The sequence below is a fragment of the Eumetopias jubatus genome, unplaced genomic scaffold (genome assembly GCF_037043125.1).
Source record: "Eumetopias jubatus isolate StellerSeaLion01/CBP00866 unplaced genomic scaffold, mEumJub1_p1.0 scaffold_1, whole genome shotgun sequence".
NCBI lineage: Eukaryota > Metazoa > Chordata > Mammalia > Carnivora > Otariidae > Eumetopias > Eumetopias jubatus.
In genome coordinates this window covers 119,435,467-119,441,576 of record NW_028274807.1, presented here as the reverse complement: position 1 = coordinate 119,441,576, position 6,110 = coordinate 119,435,467, and the positions used below count along the sequence as shown (strand labels likewise).

General features: G+C 46.8%; 1 pseudogene; it reads left to right on the top strand.

Annotated features, from left to right (window-relative positions):
- The first annotated feature begins 4,836 nt into the window (after positions 1-4,836).
- LOC114205662 (methylsterol monooxygenase 1 pseudogene) lies at positions 4,837-5,862 on the top strand (annotated as a pseudogene).
- The last annotated feature ends 248 nt before the right edge of the window (positions 5,863-6,110 follow it).

The following is a 6,110-nucleotide window of genomic DNA, read 5'->3' as shown; positions in this document are numbered from 1 at the left end:
TATAAGCACGCTTTCTTGGAAGTCTTGTTTGTTCAGGAGTTTCTATTTGCCTTTCTTTTCTTTGTCCCATTTGCCTATATCATACCCTAGTTTTCTTTCAAACTTTCCATCATATCAGATATTCTAATAAGCAGAGAATTATACTAAAAATATTTAATCAAAAACCAACCTAATTTAATTCAATATGTGGGGATGATTCATAGCAGAGAGCAATCAAAATGGACAAAGCACTAGCCATCAAAGGACAGGGCAGGTACTGGAAGCCCCGCCCCGTGCCAAGCATCAACTCTGGATTCCGACCGGGCAGTGGAAGAAGGGTGGCTCATGTTAGTTGCTATTTAACAAGCGATTCAGAAGTACTACAACTGGCACATCTTGGCTAAACATCAGGCCTGCTAACAAGTAGTTTTCCTCTGAGTCATTCAGCCATCAGCTTCATCTGACCTGCCTGCTTTCTGGACCTGCTGCCCATCAACTGTTCCGGACCTCCTCCACCCTGCTGTGCTGTGGGGTCCCCTGGGTCTTAGATCCCATGTGTTCTTTCTTGTTTTATCCCCTTGTTTTGCTAAATATAATACCCAGTTTTGCCATTTGATCTTAAATTCAGGGGATGGTATTAACCATATTTAACCATCAACGAATTCAAAAGTTTTAGTCACTTGACATCCTGTTACAAAGTCACACCAAAGACTCTGATATTTGAAAATCTCACTTTTGTAAAATTAGCATCAGGGGATATCCTATAGTTCAAGTACTACATCTGCAATTGCTTGAAAGCCAGCAAACGAGGGAGGGGGCCTCTGGAGTCCATTCACAATGGGGGGCTCCTGTTCTCCTCTCCGGATGCCTCCTGTGCTAGGAGCAATGCAGGATTGTCTAATACACCAGCTGCATCAGGATCAATGTAGAGATAATTAACTACGTTCCTATTTAATTTAAAAATAAATGCAAATGGAAGTTCTAAAATTGTCCTCCTGCATTCCAGTGGATCATCTTGCACAAACCCTGAGGTGCCCATCTCCCACTTTGGGCATCACTGCTTTATTGAACAAGCATTTGCTGAGTGTCTCTTACACGCCAGTCTCCTGTTCTCAGGGATCTCATCGTTGAGAAGGGAATACAGGTAAGAGAAGAGACCATTACAACCAGACTGATAGGCGATGTGACAGAGGGAACATGAATGACTGTGGGGACACAGGGAAGGGACTTCACCCAGAGGAAAGATGGTTAAACAACTCTTTAGATGGATGTACTGATAAGGGGGAGGATGGGTGGGTGGATAATGGACGGATGAGCAGACAGGGGCGGATGGATGAGGGGATGAATATGTGGGTAGATAGGTGGGTGGATGGTTGGATGGATGAGCAGATGAATGGGGGCGTTGGTAGGTGGGTCTGTGAGTGGATATATGGGTGAGGTGACATCACAGAAGGCAGTGGGGAATGAGAACACAGTCCTGATCGGGGCACTCATCCTTTCCCTCGACTGTGAACACCTGAAATAAGGGGAAAATATCTGAGTTATCCCTGTTTTCCTGTGCCTGACAGAGGCCTGATACACAGTAGGTATTCGATAAATGTTTGTCAAGTATGTGAATCAATGAAAATCAACGAACACCAGCCAGTTCAGAAAGCTCAGCTAAGACTTTTTCCCTTTGGGGGCCTCAGTCTTTCCACGTAAGTCAAATATGAAAATACCCACCACCAGAATGTATAATGCTGTTGGTGCTGCACAGGGAGACTGGCCTCGGGGATGAGTTTTAGATTTCACCCTGATAGACAGCGGGTACCTAGCATCTAGTACTTCACACACTTGAGTGCTCCCACCTGTGCCACTCCATGGGCATGATCCTTTTTGGCACTGTCATAAGTATTGTTATCATTATGTCCATTTAGCAGATGAGGCTACTGAGGCTCAGAGAGGCTAAGAAACTTTGAGGTTGGTTTGATTGGGATTGCAGTCTTGTAAACTTGGGCAAATCACTTCCTTTCTCAGAACCTCTCAAAGACGTAAAGATAAAACGTGATAAAGCATGTAAAGCATCTGCATGCACGAGGTACTTGGTGGTGATTCTCTTTGTTGCTCAAGCCTGGAGGTTGCAGAGGGGATGCTGTTCATTCTATCAATCATGCTGATGACTTCAAGTGAACAAAAAAGATTAAAGTTCTGCTTCATCTAGGGTGCTTTGATATATGCAAGGAAGATTTCAATAACATATTTTGGAACCCGTAATGTTTAGCGTAACTAAAATAATCAGTGCACTGCGGTGGCCTTCCACAGCCCTAAGGTAACGGGGTGCCCTAGCCATTTAGAGCTATGTCGCCTCTTGTGTGCCATTTCTTTCCCCCGACTGCCCCCTGGTGGTGAAGGTGGGCACCACAGTCTCGGCCTCCCGTCAAGGGTCCATCCAAGGGAGCCCGGCTCCGCAGCTGCCTCGAGACACCATCTGGTGACTATTGTTAACACTGCAGAGTAAGAAAGGGATTACCAGGAGCTGAGGGAATGATTGAAAACGCACCGGCTGAACCTCACTGTCCTGCTCCATCACCCACCCACCGCGCAATCTTGAGCATATCGCTTAACTTCCCTGAACGTTAGTTTCCGCGATGGTAAAATGACTAATGCACCTACCTCAAGGGGTTTTTGTAATAAATGAGATAACTGGGGTAAGACACCTAGCCAGGGACAATGCTGCATAAAATTTAGCTCCTCTCCTAACAAAATGAAAAATGAAGTCACATGATTAGCTTATTACAAACTGGGTCATTGGTTTCTTAGCGGAGTAAAGGGTCATAAGGCAGATCAGTTCTGAGGGCGGGGAGGAAAGGGCAAAGGGACTTGTTAGGACAATGCCGGGCTTGGGCCATGACTCAGGAGTGCAGATGTGGAGTCAAGAAGACATTCAAGACCCAGCCGATGACCTTGAGAAGCAGCCTGTGCTGTGTCCTTAGGACACAGATGTGTGGAGGTCACAGGACACAGCAGAGCAGAAGACATGAGCAACAGCAAATGTTCTAGCGGGGCCAGGAAGACTATGGACCAGGTCTATCAAGGGGGGCTCCCTGGAGGAAAGGATATTTAGTTAGAATAGGATCTGGAGAGTGAGGAAGAGTTTGGGGATGGAGGTGCTGGTTCTAGATCAGGGAAGGGGAGAAAGGAGAAGCACGAGCAAAGGGTCCAGGGGCTCTGTGAAGGAGACCAGCCAGAGAGAAGCCGGAACAAGAAGTCAGGCTAGACCACCCTGGGGCCAGGAGCTTCACCTGGACTCCGTGGAATGGGAGGAGCCCATGAAGATATTCGAACACAGACTGACATAGGCAGATGCTGTGCCCAAACTTGGCATCTCTGTGCAAGGTGAAGGGCGAGAACAATTAGGTTGGTCAAATGCACAAAGAAGTCAAAGCAACAGTCCCTGAAACTGGTATTATTAGGTGGAAACAGCTGTCTCCTGGCACCAGCACTTCTCAGCAGGCTCTGCTGGGCCTACTGCAGGTGCGATTCTTTCATGCTCGGCCAGACCCCTGTGCAGGGCTGCAGCTGCCTCATCTAGCGGCCCCTCCTCCCTGCTGTACGGGCGGGAGCGGGGCAGGGGCGGGGGGGGGGGGGGGTGGGCAGGGGCGGGGAGCTGCCGCTCCAGGCTCCCAGAGGCAGCAGGACTTGAAGCAGCTCCAATCTTAGACCTGCTTGAGCATCAGAATTACCTGGGAATTTGGGGCACCTGTGGAAAACAAACTCCCCCGCTCTAGCCCAGAACAGCTGAGGGAGAATCTTTGCGGTTTGACCCTAGAATCAGAACTTTTATTTCTTTTTAGGATTTTCTTAATGTATTTATTTTAGAGAGAGCAAGAACTCAAGTGGGAGGGAGGAGCAGAGGGAGAGGGACAAGCAGACTCCGTGCTGAGCTCGGAGCCCAACTCGGGGCTTGATCCCATGACCCCAAGACCATGCCCCGGGCGGAAATCAAGGGTCGGACACTAGCCGACTGAGCCACCCAGGCGCCCCTAGAATCAGACTTTTTAATAGCTCTGCAGGTGATGGAGATATTTATCCAGGCTTAAGGGTACTGGTGAGCAGGAAAGAGCAGGGATTCAGAGTCAGACCCAGGGCAAATCCCAGGCCCGTTCTTTTTCATCTGTGCAGCCCTGGGCCAATCACTTTACCTCTTTGAGTTCCAGAGTCCGGCCTAGAAAATAGGCATGAAAACTCTCCCCAAAGGATGGTGGAGGCTCCTAGCACAATGCCAAGCCCACAGCAGGAGTTTAATGGAAGGAAGACTAAGCCCAGGGATGCCTGGGGGCCCTGGTTGTACTTACCTGAGCTCCATACACACAGACTGTGAGTTGATAACTAAGCCTCGCCAAGAAGTGGCTGGAAATGGCTTTGGGGGAAAAGGGAAGTCCCCGGGAAGGCACTGCTGCAGCAGTTCCAAAAAGCAAATGTTGAGATCTGGCCCAGATCTTCCCTTGCCCAGGACACCATCCCAGTTGGCTGGCCTTGGAGGAAACAGTGGGGCATCCAAGGCTTGTCCCTGGGGCCTCGAGTCCCTTCAAGTCTCTTCTTCCTTCCATCCAGCCCCCAGGCACCCTCACCTCCCCATTTCCCCTTTGTCTCAGGCAAGCGAGGCCTAGCCTCCAGGATCCTCACTGGGGGCATTAGGCGGTTTCCCAGCCCCCTGGGACTCCCAGGTCTGTGGGTGGTTGTGAGGTGATGGTTTATGCTGGCCTAGAGGCAGAGCATGGATCCTGAGATGCAGTGAAGAGATAGGGATGACAGGATTCCATCACTGGGTGTGTGCCCGGAGATACTCGGCAGTCAAAAGTGACTCCCTGGAGGTTCCGAGGCTGCAGCACCCGGCCGAGTCTGGGTGACGGGGGCCCGCAGTTCCCGCAGGGTCGTCCAGAATTCTAAGGCTTTCAGCAGAGATTTGAGAAATGGCAACAAATGAAAGTATCGGCATCTTTAGTTCAGCATCCTTGGCTGTGGAGTATGTAGATTCACTTTTACCTGAAAACCCTCTACAAGAAACATTTAAAAATGCTTGGAACTATATGTTGAATAATTATACAAAGTTCCAGATTGCAACATGGGGATCCTTGATAGTTCATGAGGTCCTTTATTTCTTGTTCTGTTTACCTGGATTTTTGTTTCAGTTTATACCTTACATGAAAAAGTACAAAATTCAAAAGGATAAACCAGAAACATGGGAAAACCAATGGAAATGTTTTAAAGTACTTCTCTTTAATCACTTTTGTATCCAGCTTCCTTTGATCTGTGGAACTTATTATTTTACAGAGTATTTTAATATACCTTATGATTGGGAAAGAATGCCAAGATGGTATCTGCTTTTGGCAAGATGCTTCGGCTGTGCAGTGATTGAGGATACCTGGCACTATTTCCTGCATAGGCTCTTACATCACAAAAGAATATATAAATATATTCATAAAGTTCATCATGAGTTTCAGGCTCCATTTGGAATGGAAGCTGAATATGCACATCCCTTAGAAACTCTGATTCTTGGAACTGGATTTTTCATTGGAATCATGCTTTTATGTGATCATGTCATTCTCCTTTGGGCATGGGTGACTATTCGTTTGATAGAAACTATTGATGTCCATAGTGGTTATGACATTCCTCTCAACCCTTTAAATCTGATCCCTTTCTATGCTGGTTCTCGGCATCATGATTTCCACCACATGAACTTCATCGGAAACTATGCTTCAACATTTACATGGTGGGATAGAATTTTTGGAACAGACTCTCAATTTATTGCCTACATTGAAAAGATGAAGAAGATTGAGAAAAAGACTGAATAAATATCTAAACCTTCCTGAACATACACACTTTCCTGAATTGAAGCGAGTAGCTAACATTTCTTCTGCAGAGCAGAAATAAACGTGTCTTGGCTGCTAAGTGATACAAAGAACATTAACAACCTTTAATTATCTTCCTAGTGGGAACTTTTTCTACTTTATATAAAAGTTCTGTATGTGTAGAAATAAGTATATATTTAAGTACGATTTTCATGAGGAAGTTGTAAAGGCCATGTTGCTAACCTTACAGAAAGGTTTTAAGTAATGGAAAAAGTATTAATTTCTGTCTTTCTCCTAGTA